This window comes from Pongo pygmaeus, chromosome 13 (genome assembly GCF_028885625.2).
Source record: "Pongo pygmaeus isolate AG05252 chromosome 13, NHGRI_mPonPyg2-v2.0_pri, whole genome shotgun sequence".
Classification (NCBI taxonomy): domain Eukaryota; kingdom Metazoa; phylum Chordata; class Mammalia; order Primates; family Hominidae; genus Pongo; species Pongo pygmaeus.
The window spans coordinates 46,046,068-46,067,156 of record NC_072386.2 but is presented as its reverse complement, the minus strand read 5'-3'; positions in this window follow the sequence as shown (position 1 = coordinate 46,067,156).

The window sequence follows — 21,089 nt, the reverse complement described above, 5'->3', positions numbered from 1 at the left end:
AACGTGCGGTGTTTGGTTTTTTGTCCTTGCGATAGTTTACTGAGAATGATAATTTCCAATTTCATCCATGTCCCTACAAAGGACATGAACTCATCATTTTTTATGGCTGCATACTATTCCATGGTGTATATGTGCCACATTTTCTTAATCCAGTCTATCATTGTTGGACATTTAGGTTGGTTCCAAGTCTTTGCTGTTGTGAATAGTGCCACAATAAACATACGTGTGCATGTGTCTTTATAGCAGCATGATTTATATTCCTTTGGGTATATACTCAGTAATGGGATGGCTGGGTCAAATGGTATTTCTAGTTCTAGATCCATGAGGAATCGCCACACTGTCTTCCACAATGGTTGAGCTAGTTTACAGTCACACCAACAATGTAAAAGTGTTCCTATTTCTCCACATCCTCTCCAGCATCTGTTGTTTCCGGGCTTTTTAATGATCACCATTCTAACTGGTGTGAGATGATATCTCATTGTGGTTTTGATTTGCATTTCTCTGATTGCCAGTGATGATGAGCATTTTTTCATGTGTCTGTTGGCTGCATAAATGTCTTCTTTTGAGAAGTCTCTGTTCGTATCCTTTGCCCACTTTTTGATGCGGTTGTTTGTTTTTTTCTTGTAAATTTGTTTAAGTTCTTTGTAGATTCTGGATATTAGCCCTTTGTCAGATGAGTAGATTTCAAAAATTTTCCCCCATTTTGTAGGTTGCCTGTTCACTCTGATGGTAGTTTCTTTTGCTGTGCAGAAGCTCTTTAGTTTAATTAGATCCCATTTGTCAATTTTGGCATTTGTTGCCATTGCTTTTGGTGTTTTAGACATGAAGTCCTTATCCATGCCTATGTCCTGAATGGTAATGCCTAGATTTTCTTTTAGGGTTTTTATGGTTTTAGGTCTAACATTTAAGCCTTTAATCCATCTTGAATTGATTTTTGTATAAGGTGTAAGGAAGGGATCCAGTTTCAGCTTCCTACTTATGGCTTGCCAGTTTTCCCAGCACCATTTATTAAATAGGGAATCATTTCCCCATTGCTTGTTTTTCTCAGGTTTGTCAAAGATCAGATAGTTGTAGATATGCGATGTTATTTCTGAGGGCTCTGTTCTGTTCCATTGATTTATGTCTCTGTTTTGGTACCAGTACCATGCTGTTTTGGTTACTGTAGCCTTGTAGTATAGTTTGAAGTCAGGTAGCCTGGTGCCTCCAGCTTTGTTCTTTTGGCTTAGGATTGACTTGGCGATGCGGGCCCTTTTTTGGTTTCATATGAACTTTAAAGTAGTTTTTTTCCAATTCTGTGAAGAAAGTCATTGGTAGCTTGATGGGGATGGCATTGAATGTATAAATTACCTTGGGCAGTATGGACATGAACTTTTGAGTTAATGCTGAAATGAGTTAAGACTTTGGGGGATGGTTGGGAAGACATAATTGATTTTTTTTTCTTTTTTTAGCGGGGAGACAGAGTCTTGCCCTGTCACCCAGGCTGGAATGCAGTGGTGTGATCTCAGCTCACTGCAACCTCAGCCTCCCAGGTTCAAGTGATTCTCCTTTCTCAGCCTTCCAAGTAGCTGGGATTACAGATGCCTGCCACTGTGCCCGGCTAATTTTTGTATTTTTAATAGAGACGGGATTTCACCGTATTGGCCAGGCTGGTCTCGATGACATAACTTATTTTGAAATGTGAAAAGAACATTACATTTGGGAGAGGCTGGGGTGGAATTACATGGTTTGGCTCTGCACTCAAATCTCATCTTGAATTGTATTTCCCACATGGTGAGGGAGGGACCTGTTAGGAGGTGAGTGGATCATGGGGGCAGTTTCCACCATGCTGTCCTTCTGATAGTGAGTGAGGTCTCACAAGAGCTGGCGGTTTTAAAATGTGGCACTTTCCCCCTTGTACCCTCTCTCCTGTCACCATGTGAAGAAGGTAGTTGTTTCCCCTTCACCTTCTACCATGATTTTAAGTATCCTGAGGCTTCCCTAGCCATATGGAACCATGAGTCAATTAAATCTCTTTTCTTTATAAATTACCCAGTCTCACATAGTTCTTCTTAGCATTGTGAAATTGGACTAATCCATATGTATAATTTAAAAAGTTGAACTCATAGAAGTAGAGAGTGAAATGGCATTTACCAAAGCGAAGAGAAGGGAACAAATGAGGCGATGTTCATCAAAGGGAAAAATGTTTCAGTTAGGCAGGAAGAATAAATTTTTGACAACCTTTGCGAGCAGAGTGATTGTATTTTGTCATAATATATTGTACATTTCAAAATTGCTGATCATAAGTTTTATATATATTGCCACAAAAAAGATGGGTGGGGTCATGAATATGTTAATTAGCTTGAATTTCATTCCATATTGTGTACATATATCAAAATATCACATTGTACCCCATAAATATATACAACTATAATTTCTCAATTAAAAATAATGTTGATGAAGAAATACTAGCTGTTAACAACTACAAATATTAGACGTAGCGGATTTGTAATAATCACAAAAGTTCATAAATGCTGTTTCAGTTATAGTATACATTAACTTTTGAGTTTCCTGTGCTGTTGAGGTTAATTAAAGCTACTGAGGCTGAGCACAGTGGCTCACATCTCTAATCCCAGTACTTTTGGAGGCCGAGGCAGGTGGATCACCTGAGGTCAGGAGTTCGAGACCAGCATGATGAAACCCTATGTCTAATAAAAATACAAAAATTAGCCACGCTTGGTGGCATGTGCCTGTAATCCTAGCTACTCAGGAGGCTGAGACAGGAGAATCACTTGAACCTGGGAGTTGGAGGTAGCAGTGAGCCGAGATCACGCCATTGCACTCCAGCCTGGGCAACAAGAGCAAAACTCCATGTCAAAAAAGAGAAAAGCTACAGTTTAATACCAGTAAAACGACAACTCTTTTATTGCTCTGTATAAAAAATATACCTGTCCATTATCATATGATAAGATATATATATGTTCTATAAGATATATAGATATAATAGCATGGGAACATTAAGGTATGTATTAATGTGTAGCAAATATACATGTATGAATGTGTTCTTGGCTCTGTGTGTTTGTGTGTATGTGACAGGGGTTAGGAGAGAGAAATATGAAATCCTGGAATGCACCATATCAGGATATCATTAATGCTATTTTGGCACTATATGAGGAGGCACGGGTTACTTATTAAAATATCAGTTCAACTATTAGAGATAAAGAGACAGACTATGATTACTGATAAATTTTCACATTATAGCAATTATTTCAAATAACCTATTGAAACTGGTTTCTTAAATTCCATTGCTATTTATAAGGAATCACAGCTTGTATCAGTTAGAGTTAGCTCTTTTGTGTGGGAGAAGAGCAAGTAAAAGTCAAATTATTCACAAAAAGAAGGTCTCATGAGGATTTTTTAAATGATAGAATTTACAGAATTTCTCTTATAGTCATAAAGTATTGAATAAAGAAAAAACTGTTGCTAAGCAACACCTCCACTGCCCCCACCCATTGCCTTATTTAGTTTCATGTGCAAATTCACTGAATAAGTGTCTTTGCCAAATTTTTTTAACAAAATATGCCCAAATCAAAATGAAATCCACCATCTAGCCAAACAGAAAGCTCAGGAAAACATATTACTATCTACTGTCGTTATTACCTAAAAACTCAGCTTGTAAATTTGTCAGACAGAATACACAAATTTGGTTAATTATTTTTTTTAGGCAGCTTTCCAGTTCGTGGATTTCAGTCAGTAATTTAACCTTCTCTAGTTCCAAATACTGTGTCCCTTTGTTTCTACGTAAAAAATGAGAAAAACATCTGGGGCACAGTGGCTCAAGTCTGTAATCCCAGCATTTTGGGAGGCCGAGGTGGGTGAATCACAAGATCAGGAGTTCGAGACCAGCCTGGCTAACATGGTGAAACCCCAACTCTACTAAAGATACAAAAAATTAGCTGGGCGTGGTGGCAGGCCCCTGTAATCCCAGCTTCTAGGGAGGCTGAGGCAGGAGAATCATTTGAATCCAGGAGGCAGAGGTGGCAGTGAACTGAGATCATGCCACTGCACTCCAGCCCGGGTGACAGTGCAAGACTCTGTCTCAAAAAAAAAAAGAGAGAGAGAGAAGCTTTTTTTTTTTCAGTGCTCTTTCATTAAATAAAGTGTCATTTTGGTTTTGGAGTAGAATGAGTGAAACCTTACAGTGTGTGCCAAATGTCTGATTGCATTGAACATAATTTGGTCAACATATTTGGTGCTTTGTTATTACAAATGACTTGTCTAACAAAATGATAGAAATTAATGCATAATGATGGTTTTGAGAGTAGAGTTTTCAACTCTGACTATCCTTAGATAAAGCTTAGAGAATGCCTGATAAATTGAAAAAAATAATATAACATAGAAAATTAAATAAACCAAAATTCACCAGTAGTAATTTTTCTCCACTGTTTATCATATAAGTATTAACGTTCAAAATAGCCATGTGGTTATATTAAACTTTCAGGAAATGGCAAAAAAAAATTCTTATTGGCAAGTTATATTAGTTTATGTTCATTCAGTAAAGTTCACAAATCTTAACTACAAAGCTGATATGTGTTTGCAAAGGAAGACATTCATCACCGCTGAGATCAATCTGTAACTTACAATATGTTCCCCTCCCTGTCTATTCTTCCAGAAAAATAAGCGTAATTTTTATTTCAGTTGCCATCTATCAGTTTTTTTTTCTGTTTTCAACTTGGAATAATTCAGCCAGTTATATTTTGAGTCAACATTCAATCTATGATATTCATGTAAGTCATCCATGTTTTTGGAATGTAACAGTAGTCAGACCTCTTTTTCAATTCTGTGTAATATTTTGTCCTTTGGAGTATAACATAGTTTACACATTTTTACAGTGGCAGAAATTGGATGATTTCCAGTTGTGTAATTTGCTAGATTCATTGCTGTAATGACCCTAGTTTTTCACACCTGTCTGTATTCATGTTCTTTCATACTGTCCCTCCAATACAGATATTCTTGGTAGAGAGACCTGCTGTGGCCAATTGGAGAGTAGCAAGTGTAATACAGTAAGAAAACCGAAAAAGTACTTGTGCATTTCGTCTTTCATGGATCTCTACCCTCTAGCATGTCACAAGAACATACCTAGATGGATGGTTGATAAATGTGAAAAGTATATGGAAAATGGCAGAGGCCATCCTTAACTAGCCAAGAGTATGTGAACACTTACATGCCAGACAGCTCAGTCTGGAAACTGAGCTGTCCACCTGATGTACAGTTAAACTGTTGATGTTGAGTGAGCTCAGACAAGGCCATAAGTGAGGGTACTAAGTTTTGGCGTGGTTTGTTACAGCCCCAATACTAACTAATACAGACTGCATTGTAACAGCCACAGACACTGTAGCATGTCTTTTTAGTCTACATATTTACTCACATTGAATAAATACCTAAGAGTAGAACTTTTAGAATGTACATATATGCAGTTTTGCCACATACTGTTAAGCAATTTCCTAAAGTGTTTGTACTTATTTACATTCTCATCAACAGTGATGGAGAGTATTGGTTACATCATTCCATTAAAAAATATTTTAGCTATTTTGGTAGGTTTATTGTGGTATTTCATTGTAATTTTAATTTGCATATCTCTGTGAATAATTATTTAAAATACCTTTACTTTAGAATTTTGGTCATTTGATCATCCTCTTTTGTGAAGTATCTGTAAAAGTTTTTTGTCCTTTTTTTTTAAATTATTATACTTTAAGTTCTAGGGTACATTTGCACAACATGCCGGTTTGTTACATATGTATACATGTGCCATGTTGTGTGCTGCACCCGTTAACTCATCATTTACATTAGGTATATCTCTTAAAGTTGTTCCTCTCCCCTCCCCCCACCCCACGACAGGCCCCAGTGTGTGATGTTCCCCACCCGGTGTCCAGGTGTTCTCATTGTTCAATTCCCACCTATGAGTGAGAATATGCGGTGTTTGGTTTTCTGTCCTTGCGATAGTTTACTCAGAATGATGGTTTCTAGCTTCATCCATGTCCCTACAAAGGACATGAACTCATCTTTTTAAAATTTTTTTATTTTTTTATTATACTTTAAGTTCTAGGGTACATGTGCACAAGGTGCAGGTTTGTTACATATGTACACATGTGCTATGTTGGTGTGCTGCACCCATTAACTCGTCATTTACATTAGGTATATCTCCTAATGCTATCCCTCCCGCCCCCCCCCACCCCACGACAGGCCCTGGTGTGTGATGTTCCCCTTCCTGTGTCCAAGTGTTCTCATTGTTCAGTTCCCACCTATGAGTGAGAACATGCGGTGTTTGGTTTTTTGTCCTTGCCATAGTTTGCTGAGAATGATGGTTTCCAGCTTCATCCATGTCCCTACGAAGGACAAGAACTCATCATTTTTTATGGCTGCATACTATTCCATGGTGTATATGTGCCACATTTTCTTAATCCAGTCTATCATTGATGGACATTTGGGTTGGTTCCAAGTCTTTGCTATTGTGAATAATGCCGCAATGAACATACATGTGCATGTGCCTTTATAGCAACATGATTTATATTCCTTTGGGTATATACCCAGTAATGGGATGGCTGGGTCAAATGGTATTTCTAGTTCTAGATCCATGAGGAATCGCCACACTGTCTTCCACAATGGTTGAACTAGTTTACAGTCACACCAACAATGTAAAAGTGTTCCTATTTCTCCACATCCTCTCAAGCACCTGTTGTTTCCTGACTTTTTAATGATCGCCATTCTAACTGGTGTGAGATGATATCTCATTGTGGTTTTGATTTGCATTTCTCTGATGGCCAGTGATGGTGAGCATTTTTCCATGTGTCTGTTGGCTGCATAAATGTCTTCTTTTGAGAAGTCTCTGTTCATATTCTTTGCCCACTTTTTGATGGGGTTGTTTGTTTTTTTGTTGTAAATTTGTTTAAGTTCTTTGTAGATTCTGGATATTAGCCCTTTGTGAGATGAGTAGATTTCAAAAATTTTCCCCCATTTTGTAGGTTGCCTGTTCACTCTGATGGTAGCTTCTTTTGCTGTGCAGAAGCTCTTTAGTTTAATTAGATCCCATTTGTCAATTTTGGCATTTGTTGCCATTGCTTTTGGTGTTTTAGACATGAAGTCCTTATCCATGCCTATGGCCTTAATGGTGTTGCCTATGTTTTCTTCTAGGGTTTTTATGGTTTTAGGTCTAACATTTAAGTCTTTAATCCATCTTGAATTGATTTTTGTATAAGTTATAAGGAAGGGATCCAGTTTCAGCTTTCTACATATGGCTAGACAGTTTTCCTATCACCATTTGTTAAATAGGGAGTCCTTTCCACATTTCTTGTTTTTCTCAGGTTTGTCAAAGATCAGATGGTTGTAGATGTGTGGTATTATTTCTGAGGGCTCTGTTCTGTTCCATTGGTCTATATCTCTGTTTTGGTACCAGTACTATGCTGTTTTGGTTACTGTAGCCTTGTAGTATAGTTTAAAGTCAGGTAGTGTGATGCCTCCAGCTTTGTTCTTTTGACTTAGGATTGACTTGGCAATGCAAACTCTTTTTTGGTTCCATATGAACTTTAAAGTAGTTTTTTTCCAATTCTGTGAAGAAAGTCATTGGTAGCTTGATGGGGATGGCATTGAATCTATAAATGACCTTGGGCAGTATGGCCATTTTCATGATATTGATTCTTCCAATCCATGAGCATGGAATGTTCTTCCATTTGTTTGTGTCCTCTTTTATTACGTTGAGCAGTGGTTTGTAGTTCTCCTTGAAGAGGTCCTTCACATCCCTTGTAAGTTGGATTCCTAGGTACTTTATTATCTTTGAAGCAATTGTGATTGGGAATTCACTCATTATTTGGCTCTCTGTTTGTCTGTTATTGGTGTATAAGAATGCTTGTGATTTTTGCACAGTGATTTTGTATCCTGAGACTTTGCTGAAGTTGCTTATCAGCTTAAGGAGATTTTGGGCTGAGACGATGGGGTTTCCTAGGTATACAATCATGTCATCTGCAAACAGGGACAATTTGACTTCCTCTTTTCCTAATTGAATACCGTTTATTTCTTTCTCCTGCCTGATTGCCCTGGCCAGAACTTCCAACACTATGTTGAATAGGAGTGGTGAGAGATGGCACCCCTGTCTTGTGCCAGTTTTCAAAGGGAATGCTTCCAGTTTTTTCCCATTCAGTATGATATTGGCTGTGGGTTTGTCCTAAATAGCTCTTATTATTTTGCGATATGTTCTATCAATACCTAATTTATTGTGAGTTTTTAGCATGAAGGGCTGTTGAATTTTTTCGAAGGCCTTTTCTGCATCTATTGAGATAATCATGTGGTTTTTGTTATTGTTTCTGTTTATAAGCTGGATTACGTTTATTGATTTGTGTATGTTGAACCAGCCTTGCATCCCAGGGATGAAGCCAACTTGATCATGGTGGATAAGCTTTTTGATGTGCTGCTGGATTCGGTTTGCCAGTATTTTATTGAGTATTTGTGCATCGATGTTCATCAGGGATATTGGTCTAAAATTCTCTTTTTTAGTTGTGTCTCTGCCAGGCTTTGGTATCAGGATGATGCTGGCCTCATAAAATGAGTTAAGGAGGATTCCCTCTTTTTCTATTGATTGGAATAGTTTCAGAAGGAATGGTACCAGCTCCTTCTTGTACCTCTGGTAGAATTTGGCTGTGAATCCCATCTGGTCCTGGAATTTTTTTTGTTGATAAGCTATTAATTATTGCCCATATCACAATTAAAAGAACTAGAGAAGCAAGAGGAAACACATTCAAAAGCTAGCAGAAGAGAAGAAATAACTAAGATCAGAGGAGAGCTGAAGGAGATAGAGGCACAAAAAACCCTTCAAAAATCAGTGAATCCAGGAGTTGGTTTTTTGAAAGGATCAACAAAATTGATAGACCGCTAGCAAGACTAATAAAGAAGAAAAGAGAGAAGAATCAAATAGATGCAATAAAAAATGTTAAAGGGGATATCACCAGCAATCCGACAGAAATTCAAACCACCATCAGAGAATACTATAAACACCTCTATGCAAATAAACTAGAAAACCTAGAAGAAATTGATAAATTCCTGGACGCATGCACCCTCCCAAGAACTCATCTTTTTTTTTAATGGCTGCATAGTATTGCATGGTGTATATGTGCCACATTTTCTCATTCCATTCTATCATTGATGGACACTTGGGTTGATTCCAAGTCTGATTCCAAGTCTTTGCTATTTTGAATAGTGCCACAACAAACATACGTGTGCATGTATCATAGCAACATGATTTATAATCCTTTGGGTGTATGCCCCAGTAATGGGATGGCTGGGACAAATGGTATTTCTAGTTCTAGATCCTTGAGGAATCGCCACCCTGTCTTCCACAATGGTTGAACTGGTTAACAGTTCCATCAACAGTGTAAAAGTGTTCCTATTTCTCCACATCCTCTCCAGCACCTGTTGTTTCCTGACTTTTTAATGGTCACCATTCTAACTGGTGTGAGATGGTATCTCATTGTGGTTTTGATTTGCATTTCTCTGATGGCCAGTGATGATGAGCATTTTTTCATGTGTCTTTTGGCTGCATAAATGTCTTCTTTTGAGAAGTGTCTGTTCATATTCTTTGTGCACTTTTTAATGGGGTTGTTTGATTTTTTCTCATAAACTTGTTTAAGTTCTTTGTAGATTCTGGATATTAGCCCTTTGTCAGATGGGTAGATTGTAAAAATTTTCTCCCATTTTGTCAGTTGCCTGTTCATTCTGATGGTAGTTTCTTTTGCTGTGCAGAAGCTCTTTAGTTTAATTAGATCCCATTTGTCAATTTTGGCATTTGTTGCCATTGCTTTTGGTGTTTTAGTCATGAAGTCCTTGCCCATGCCTATGTCCTGAATGGTATTCCTAGGTTTTCTTCTAGAGTTTTTATGGTTTTAGGTCTAACATTTAAGTCTTTAATCCATCTTGAATTAATTTTTGTATAAGGTGTAAGGAAGGGATCCAGTTTCAGCTTCCTACTTATGGCTAGCCAGTTTTCTCAGCACCATTTATTAAATAGGGAATCCTTTCCCCATTTCTTGTTTTTGTCAGATTTGTCAAAATCAGATGGTTGTAGATGTGTGGTATCATTTCCGAGGGCTCTGTTCTGTTCCATTGGTCTACATCTCTGTGTTGGTACAAGTACCATGCTGTTTTGGTTACTGTAGCCTCGTAGTATAGTTTGAAGTCAGGTAGCATGATACCTCCAGCTTTGTTCTTTTGGCTTAAGATTGTCTTGACAATGCGGGCTCTTTTTTGGTTCCATATGAACTTTAAAACAGTTTTTTCCAATTCTGTGAAGAAAGTCATTGGTAGCTTTATGGGGATGGCATTGAATCTATAAATTACCTTGGGCAGTATGGCCATTTTCAAGATATTGATTGTTCCTATCCATGAGCATGGAATGTTCTTCCATTTGCTTGTGTCCTCTTTTATTTCTTTGAGCAGTGGTTAGTAGTTCTCCCTGAAGAGGTCCTTCACATCCATTCTAACTTGGATTCCTAGATATTTTATTCTCTTTGAAGCAATTGTGAATGGGAGTTCACTCATGATTTGACTCTCTGTCTGTTATTGGTGTATAGGAATGCTTGTGATTTTTGCACATCAATTTTGTATCCTGAGACTTTGCTGGAGTTTCTTATCAGCTTAAGGAGATTTTGCGCTGAGACATTGGGGTTTTCTAAATAAACAATCATGTCATCTGCAAACAGGGACAATTTGACTTCCTCTTTTCCCAGTTGAATACCCTTTATTTCTTTCTCTTGCCTGATTGCCCCTGCCAGAACATCCGACACTATGTTGAATAGGAGTGGTGAGCAAGGGCATCCCTGTCTTGTGCCGGTTTTCAAAGGGAATGCTTCCAGTTTTTGCCCATTCAGTATGATATTGGCTGTGGGTTTGTGATAGATAGCTCTTATTATTTTGAGATACGTCCCATCAATACCTAATTTATTGCGAGTTTTTAGCATGAAGGGCTGTTGAATTTTGTTAAAGGCCTTTTCTGCATCTATTGAGATAACCATGTGGTTTTTGACTTTTGTTCTCTTTGTATGATGGATTACATTTATTGATTTGTGTTTTTTGAACAAGCCTTGCATCCCAGGGATGAAGCCAACTTGATCGTGGTAGATAAGCTTTTTGATGTGCTGCTGGATTCGGTTTGCCAGTATTTTCCGAGGATTTTTGCATCAATTTTCATCAGGGATATTGGTCTAAAATTCTCTTTTTTAGTTGTGTCTCTGCCAGGCTTTGGTATCTGGATAATGTTGGCCTGATAAAGTGAATTATGGAGGATTCCCTCTTTTTCTATTGATTGGAATAATTTCAGAAGGAATGGTACCAGCTCCTCTTTGTACCTCTGGTAGAATTTGTCTGGTCCTGGACTTTTTTGGTTGATAGCCTGTTAATTATTGCCTCAATTTCAGAACCTGTTATTGGTCTATTCAGGGATTGAACTTCTTCTTGCTTTAGTCTTGGGCAGGTGTATGTGTCCAGGAAGTTATCCATTTCTTCTAGATTTTCTAGTTTATTTGCATAGAGGTGTTTATAATATTCTCTGATGGTGATTTGTATTTCTGTGGGATCAGTGGTGATATTCCCTTTATCATTTTTGTTGCATCTATTTGATTCTTTTGTCTTTTCTTCTTTATTATTCTTGCTAGCGGTCTATCAATTTTGTTGATCTTTTCAAAAACCAGCTCCTGGATTCATTGATTTTTTGAAAGTTTTTTTGTGCCTCTATCTCCTTCAGTTCTGCTTTGATCTTAGTTATTTCTTGCCTTCTGCTAGCTTTTGAATGTGTTTCCTCTTGCTTCTCTAGTTCTTTCAATTCTGATGTTAGGGTGTCAATTTTAGATCTTTCCTTCTTTCTCTTATGGGTATTTAGTGCTATAAATTTCCCTCTACACACTGCTTTATTTGTGTCCCAGAGATTCTGGTATGTTGTGTCTTTGTTCTCATTGGTTTCAAAGAACATCTTTATTTCTGCCTTCATTTCGTTATGTACCCAGTAGTCATTCAGGAGCACGTTGTTTAGTTTCCATGTAGTTGAGCGGTTTTGAGTGAGTTTCTTAATCCTGAGTTCTAGTTTGATTGCACTGTGTTCTAAGAGACAGTTTGTTATAATTTCTGTTCTTTTACATTTGCTGAGGAGTGCTTTACTTCCAACTATGTGGTCAATTTTGGAATAAGTGTGATATGCTGAGATGAATGTATATTCTGTTGGTTTGGGGTGGAGAGTTCTGTAGTTGTCTATTAGGTCCTGGTGCAGAGCTGAGTTCAATTCCTGCATATGCTTGTTAACTTTCTGTCTCGTTGATCTGTCTAATGTTGACAGTGGGGTGTTAAAGTCTCCCATTATTACTGTGTGGGAGTCCTAAGTCTCTTTGTAGGTCTCTAAGGACTTGCTTTATGAAGTAATTGTCTTTATATTATTGTTTTGTAGGAAGTGTTTATATATGTTGGTTATGAGACCCTTGTTCAATGTCTTCTCTCATCTGTGGTTTGACTTTCAAACTTGCAATTGTGCCTTTAATTTTATGTATTTATTGTTAATAAAGTTACATGTATAAATATTTCTTATCATAGTTAGTTTTTTTGTGTGTTTTGTGTAATAGATTTCTGCCTATTACCAAATCAGAAAGATAACCTCATTTTAAAAACTTTTTTTAGCTTTTCTGTTTAAATCTATGAATTAACAGAAATTGTTTTTGTAAATCATGTGACATATTTAAAGTTTCATTCTTGTTACATGGGTATCCCATTGATTCATACCCTCTATTGGTATAAATTTTTGTTTTTGTTTTTGTATTGAGACAGGTTCTGGCTCTGTCACACAGGCTGGAGTGCAGTGGCACGATCTTGGCTCATTGCAACCTTCACCTGCTGGATTGAAGTGATCCTCCCATCTCAGACTCCAAGGTAGGTGGGACCACAGGTGTGTGCCACCACGTTTGGGTGTTTTTTTGTAGAGACAGGGTATCACCATATAGCCCAGGCTTGTCTCAAACTCCTGAGCTCAAGCAATACACCTGCTTCAGCCTCCCAAAATGCTGGGATTACAGGCATGAGCCACCAAGCCCAACTTTCCAATTGTTTAATAAACCTTAGCAATGATTACAATTACACGCTAAATTTTCTACTGAATCTCTGAGCATGAGGGTATTATTGAGAATCCTTGACAAAGCCATCATTTCTCACTGCATTGCCATTGCTACTTCGACATACATTGGGTGATTGTTTATGATTATGCTTTTAAAATCATTATTAGATTTCATTGATCCATTTTTCTGTCACAGAAATAGCTTTTCATTTTATTTGTAGTTGTACAGTAAAATGTAGCTTCATGGTAGGTCCCAATGTCATATAGTCTTATAATAAAAACTTGATATCTGTTACTGTAAAGACTCCAGCTTTGTTCTTGGCCTTTCTACCTCAAATTTGTTTGACGCTTCGTCATGTGATTTTATAAAATCCATTTATTAAGTCTAGTAATTTATATGTATGTATTAAAAACTATCTGGGATTAAAATTATGCTACTAGAAGTAATGACAGTTGTATTTCTTCTATTCCAATATTAATACTTTTTTTTCCTTGATTGACTAGTTCCTTCAGTACAATGTTGAATACAAATAATTATGGTAGACATTATTGTTTTGTTCCAGATCTTGAAAGAACACGTACCACGTTTCACCATGTCAGTAATTTTCATTGTACATTGAAGAACATACCTTCTGTTTCTGAGACATTTTATAAACTATTTTTTTATTTATTTAAAATGCATTTACTTCACCTATTGAAAAAATTAGATGACATTTTATTCTTTTGCTAGTTAAGTGGGGAATTACACTGATCATATTCAAATATTAAATCACACTTTCATTCCATGAATTAATCATATTTATATTGATGTATCCCTTTTACGTATTTCTGCTGGCATTTTACTAATATTTGGTAGGAATTATTGTATACCCTTTGTTGTTGTGAAAGATACTAGTTTCTGGTTTTTATCTCATGTAAATTTTTAAGATTTTTTTCATCAAGGTAATGCTGGCATTATAAAATGTGAGAAAGAAATTCTGCTTTTTAATTTTGCAATATTAATGTTATTTCTTTCTTAAATATCTGAGAAAACCTCAGCCATTAAGACATCTTGAACTGGAATTTGTTTGTGGGAAGAATTTAAATTATGGGTGAAATTTCTTAGTGAATATAAAACTATATTTTTAAATGTCTTCTCATCTCAGTTTTGCTAGCTAACTTTAAAAATAATTTGTATATTTTATTCAAATTTTAAAATTTATTGCAAACTAGTTATTAATATTATATTTTCATTGTGTTCTTAGTATCTATAGTATTTACAATGAGTTCTCCTCTTTCAGCCATTAGTTTTTTTTATATTCACTCATTTTTGCTGATTATTGCTAGGTATCCCTCACTATTAAAAATTATTTTCATATAACCAATGTTTTCATTGATAATCTTCTCTTTTATATGCACTTCAGCTTGCTTTTGATGAGTGCTACAAGGGAAATTTTTTTCTAGTCTTTTATTAAAACTTATTTTTATCTTTATATTTGAAGTGTGCTTTTATTGGCAAAATATGGGTTAGTCTTGCTTCCTTCTTTTTAATCCAAGGTGCCAATTTCTTCCTTTTAACTTGGTGTTTAAACATGTATATTTAATGTGATTATAGACATGGTTAGGTTTAGGTCTATAATCTTGCTATTTAATTCCTAAATTTACTTTTTTCTCCTTCTTTTTCTTTCTGAGATTTTTTCATTTTAATAACCTCACCTTATTATTTGTTAGATTTATAGCTCTTTGTTCCATCACTTTAATAGTTATTTTAGGATTTATAGTTATGTAACTAGTATAGTAGGATTTATAGGAATATTACTGTAAATTATTGCACTGTATCTTTAAGTGGTATCTTATCAGTTCACACATAATGTAAGACCCTTATAGTATTATATTTTCATTTATCTTCCCCATCTTTTCTTTTATTGTTGCCATACATTTCACTTTTACATACTATAAATCCCACACTACAATGTTAATTCATTTACACATATAGTTATATTTTAAACAGCTCTAAATAATTAGCCAAAATCTTATATATTTAGTTGTGTGATAATTATTTCCAATGTCCTTTATTCCTTTGTGTAGATCACATTTCTATATGTTATTTTGCTTTTCTGCCTGAAGAACTTTCTTTAACATTTATTGTAGTGTGTGTTAGCAAGTGATTGGTTTGTCCCTTGTATGCCTCAAAACTCTTTATTTACTCCTTAAAAAAAAACGCACTTTGGGGATAGCATTCTAGGTTGGATGTTATATTTTTCTTTTCAGTACTTTGCAGATGCTATTCCATTGTCACCTTTCTTATGTTGTTCTAACAAGTAATAACCTATCATCCATTACTTCCTTCTGCATATAAATTTTTCTTCTGTTGATTCTTTAAAAATTGTTCTCCTTATCACTGGTTTTGAGCAGTTATGATATGAACCCTAGTATTTTTGTTTCTTTGTTTTGATTCTTTGGTTGGAATTTTTGTTGGGGTTCTTTGTTGTATGGAGTTGTAGTTTTCATCAAATTTTGAATATTCTTGATCTTTTTTTTCTTTCAAATAGATAGCGTTAGCTTCAAGTTTCTACTCTTCTTTCTTTTCTAGGACATGGATTACTTTAAGTGTAGTAGGGCCTTTAATCTTGTCTCACCATTAACTAATACACTGTTCATTCTCTGTCATCTTTCTGCTTCGTTTTGAGTAGGTTCTATTATTATAACTTCAGATTTTCTTCTTCTGAAATGCCTAATCTGTTTCTGACCCCATCCAGTAACTTTTTTGTCTTAACATATGGTAGTTTTTATTTCTATAAGTTAAATTATTCTTTTAAAATGTATTGTAAGTTTCTACTTAATTTTTTGAAAGTTAGAATAACTTTTGCTAATAACCTTTGATGTAATTCTAGTATTTATGTAATATCTAGTTCAGTTTTGATTAATTTAATTGATTTATCTCAGCATAGGTTGGATGTTCCTATTCCTTTTCTTAAATGATCAGATTTTTTGGATTGCAGATGTGAATTTTACATTTTTGATGAATGAATGTTTTTGTATTCTTATAAATGTTATTGAGTTTAATTATTGGATACAGCTTAGTTACTTTTAAACAGGCTGATCATTTTAGATTTTACTATTATGATACGTTAGTCAAGGAAGACAGCAAAGCTCTGTCTAGGACTAATTATTCTTCATTACTAGAAGACTTTCTTGAATATTCTACCAAATGTCCTTTGAATCTTGAAGTTTTCCAGTATGGCTATGGGAACAGTCAGTATCCCTGTATGGATGCCATTCATTATTCTCTATATTATTTGGGAGTTTTCTTTTTTCTGGCCTCATGTATGTACTGTTAATACTATGCTTAATATTTGAGGGGTCTCATTGCAGATCTGTGGAGTTCTCTCTCGGTGTAGCTCTCTCTTACTCATTTCTGCAAAGTCTATCCACCTTGATCTTCTTACATCTCAGCACTATATTCTGAACTCAAGGAGCTCTCTTGGATCTGCCTGGATTCCACAGCCTGCAGTGATGCCTGGCCACTCTTTTCAGGCAGTGTCCTTAGTTAAAATATGGCTCACATTGATTTTGTTTGTTTCTAATTTCTTAGCAATCACTGTTTTTCACTGCTGGAAATCTGTAACTGGAAAAATCAGTGTTTTAAATATTTTGTCTGTTTTTCTTTTTTTTATATTATTATACTTTAAGTTCTAGGGTACCTGTGCACAGCGTGCAAGTTTGTTACATATGTATACATGTGCCATGTTGGTGTGCTGCACCCAATAACTTGTCATTTACATTAGGTATATCTCCTAATGCTATCCCTCCCCCCTTCCCCCACCCCACGACAGGCCCCGGTGTGTGATGTTCCCCTTCCTGAGTCTAAGTGTTCTCATTGTTCAATTCCCACCTATGAGTGAGAACATGCGGTGTTTGGTTTTTTGTCCTTGCCATAGTTTGCTGAGAATGATGGTTTCCAGCTTCATCCATGTTCCTACCAAGGACATTAACTCATCATTTTTTATGGCTGCATAGTATTCCATGGTGTATATGTTCCACATTTTCTTAATCCAGTCTATCATTGTTGGACATTTGGGTTGGTTCCAAGTCTTTGCTATTGTGAATAGTGCCGCAATAAACATACATGTGCATGTGTCTTTATAGCAGCATGATTTATATTCCTTTGGGTATATACCCAGTAATGGGATGGCTGGGTCAAATGGTATTTCTAGTTCCTGATCCTTGAGGGATCGCCACACTGTCTTCATTTTGTCCAGAAGGTAAACCTAATCACCATCATTCTGTCTTATCTGGAAGCTGAAATATCATATATAGTATTATAATCTTTAGTCTCATTAAATTTATAATTGGGGATGTGGACCTTATTTACATGCCTGGAGCAGGAAATCAAATTGTTGTATATTTATGAAAGACTAATTAACTCTCTTTCCTACTGTGGTTATTATTTGAGTCTTCTGAAACATTCTTTAGAGATTTGATTAAGAGGAATAAGGAGTGAGAGGTAACAGGAAATGTTTACTGCCTCTCATGCCCCTGGGCTATAAAATTATAGAATCAACACCAAGCAAAGATATATACATCCTATGACACAAGATCTGATCACAAATAATGTTTTTATTGTTTATTAAGAGATATATCTTTTCAACAGTGATTTGTGTGAACATTGAACACTGTTACCTCAAATATTTTTGCATAGTTCTTTGTCAGCTCTGAAATAATCTCTTCACACGCATGAACTAATCGGTATGCAGCTGAAAAATACATAGAGACCCTCTACAGAGTTATGCATATTCTTTCTGGCATACCTCTCTTCTGTAATATGTTGCACTGTGAACTCTAGCTGCTTCGTCTCCCTACATTTCAACTCAGAGTGTCCACTCACCTTTGCCAAGATTTTCCCTTGCCGTGTATTGACCTTAAGAAAATAAACTGGAGTAATTATGGAATTCATTTCATTTGTTTCCTGTTGCTCAAGAGTAGCTACCCTTCATTGCTAAATGGTCAATTTATTGTATATTATTTTTATATCCAATATGAAAGTATTTTATATGCAATATAAAAATAATATATAATAAATTGACCATCCAGCAATGAATGTATATGTATTTATTTGGTTGTTTCATCAGGCAGATGAAGGTAAATCTAGCCTCTATTACTTCATCATTCTCTAAAGAGGAAATCCCAGCACAGGATTTAATTATAATGTCTTTATTATCATTTAGTTACTTTTTTCTAAATTCTATGTTGATAACTTGCATTGGGGCTATTTAGAAGGCTGTTTTGCTATTTTAAAATAGTTAAGAATTTTATTTTACATTTGCTTATTGATTTATATGTCAAGTACACTATGCCATGTAAGATTTTAAGATTTTAACTTGAAATTTATTGATAATTGCATTATGGAAAAGCATATTATTTTATTTTGGTAAACAGGCCCTGTGCACTTCAAGAGAATGTGTAATTTGCACTTCCTGTCAACTAGTTAATATCAATTAAATAAACTTTACTTTTTTTAATATAATCTATATCTAACAATTGTTTACTTGCTTTATCAATTAATGGGAGAATTGTATTAACGTGTGGATCTGTGTTTATAACTTGGTAAACTCTTGGTTTATTTGTTTAAGTCTTGTTATTCAGTGTACAATAATATTTTAGGATTAATATCTTAGGATTCATTTATATATTTAATATATAAATTAATTTTTTATCATTATGAAATATCTCTGGTGGTATTTTATCCTTACTTTATCTGATATAGTTATAGCTATATAAGTTTTCCTTTTTTACAGTAAATTTTTATTCTTTGTATTTTTACCCTTTATGTACACATATATTTAAAGTATGTCACTTTCAAGAAGGATGTAATTTTACTTTTTAACCAGTCTAACAATCACAAGCTTTTAACTGAAGGATTTCATTCATTCATATTTACTGTAACTATTAACATATAGAGATGAAATTCTACCATTTTATTAAATGATTTATATTTGTACCACCGCGTTTTCACATTTTTAAATTTTTTAGATTAAAAAGCATTTTAATATTTTTAATATTAAATTTTAATGTTTTTTATTTTAATATTTCTTCCATTTCTCCATTATCATTTACATATTTATTTCTTATTGTTATGTCACTTTCATATAGTTTTGACTTGTAAGAGTCTATCTTGAATATGTAGTTTAATTACCTCAGAAAATGCAAGGATTTTCCTAAGCAATACTGCTTAACATCTTTTTCAGAGGTAAAGCCATTTATTGATAGATAAAACAAGATAGAGACATAATTGTACAATACCGAATTGTTTCCATGTTGGAGTTTCCAACTTTACGCATGTACAGTCACGCCACATTTTTTTATCTCAACAGATGATACCCCAATTTTTTCTGCTTTATCGCTTTTAGAGATAAATAATTTTGTTATTTCCAAAATTAAAGTTTGCCCAAAGTTATAAAAAGTTCCAACCCTGAAGGAGGTGCCACATTATCAATGAAAAGATCTGTGATTACTGTGTTGTAGAGATGAATCTTGTCTGGACTTTAAATAATAATAGATAAGTTTTTGCAAAAAGAATTACTAGTAAGTGAAAGTGGTAGTAACAATAACCACAATATGAGCTTGCAAATATTTTTGAAGTAGAAAGTAACAATTATCTGCAGAACAGAAAATGTTACTGAAAAGTTGGTATATAGATGAATTGTTAGAGGCTTCAAATAATATATAAAAATGCAATTTATGGAACATTTAGTAGGTACTCATCTAAGAATTATGAACAAAAATGTGTGCACACATTTATTTTTTAATACACAATAATCTAGGAATTTACTACTATACTATAAAGTCAAGTAATGAAAGATTAAACTGAAGAAGTAAAATGAAAAGCAAGACTTGTCATTTGAAAGGATGATGAACATTTATTTATTGGAAGGATAAAACGTAGCCCAATGGAGTAGGAGTAGTCTGTTGTGATTTCAAAGTTTTACACTCAAGTGAATGGTAATTAGACAAGAAGCATACAATAAAAAGTCAATTTGTGGGGAGAGGAAACTAAATTTTAATTTGCACATGTATAATTTTAAATTTCAATCATTGATGTAAATGATGGTTTCAAGCAAGTTGTTGGATAAACAAGTCTGAAGAGAGTATAAAAGGAACCAGTTGTGATGAATTCACCACTGAAGCTATGAATGGTTATATGGAATTACTGTGGGTGGAAAAACTAGATAAATTTTTTTTAGAATTTAGGAAGAAGTACTAGAAAATATGACTCAAAACTATCAGAAAAGAAAAGCAGCAAGAATAGTGGCTTCCAGAAAAATGCATTTTTGATCATTTCATTAGCATTCTGTCTCTTAGAATGTTCATGTTGTCATATAAATTATTTTGGCATATGTGGTTGGTGCTAATTTGAAAAAATCTGTGATGCTATTTATAAAAGCATAATTTGATTAGATTAAGAAATAATGTTTTCATTGCATAGTATTTCCACTTGTTTGATCAGATTATCATTACCTATTAAGCAAACTGTAATATTATAGAAAACTACACCATGGGAACGTTTGAGTACTGCATGAATTTTTTTTTTTTCGGAGACAGAGTCTCGCTCTGTCCCCAGTCTGGAGTGCAGTGGCGGGATCTCGGCTCACTGCAACCACTGCCTCCCAGGTTCAAGCGATTCTCCTGTCTCAACCTCCCGATTAGCTGGGACTACACATGCCAACATGCCCAGCTAATTTTTGTATTTTTAGTAGAGACGGGGTTTCACAATGTTGGCCAGTATGGGCTCGATCTCTTGACCTCGTAATCTGTCCGCCTTGGCCTCCCAAAGTGCTGGGATTACAGGCGTGAGCCACCGTGCTTGGCCATGAATATTTTTACATGCCTATTCTATCCTTTCCATATGTAGCTGTATCTGCTTTATGAAAGGGCTATTGTGATGTTGTATGATATATAATTTTTCTAACAGATTATCATCATTCAGTGTATGTCATCT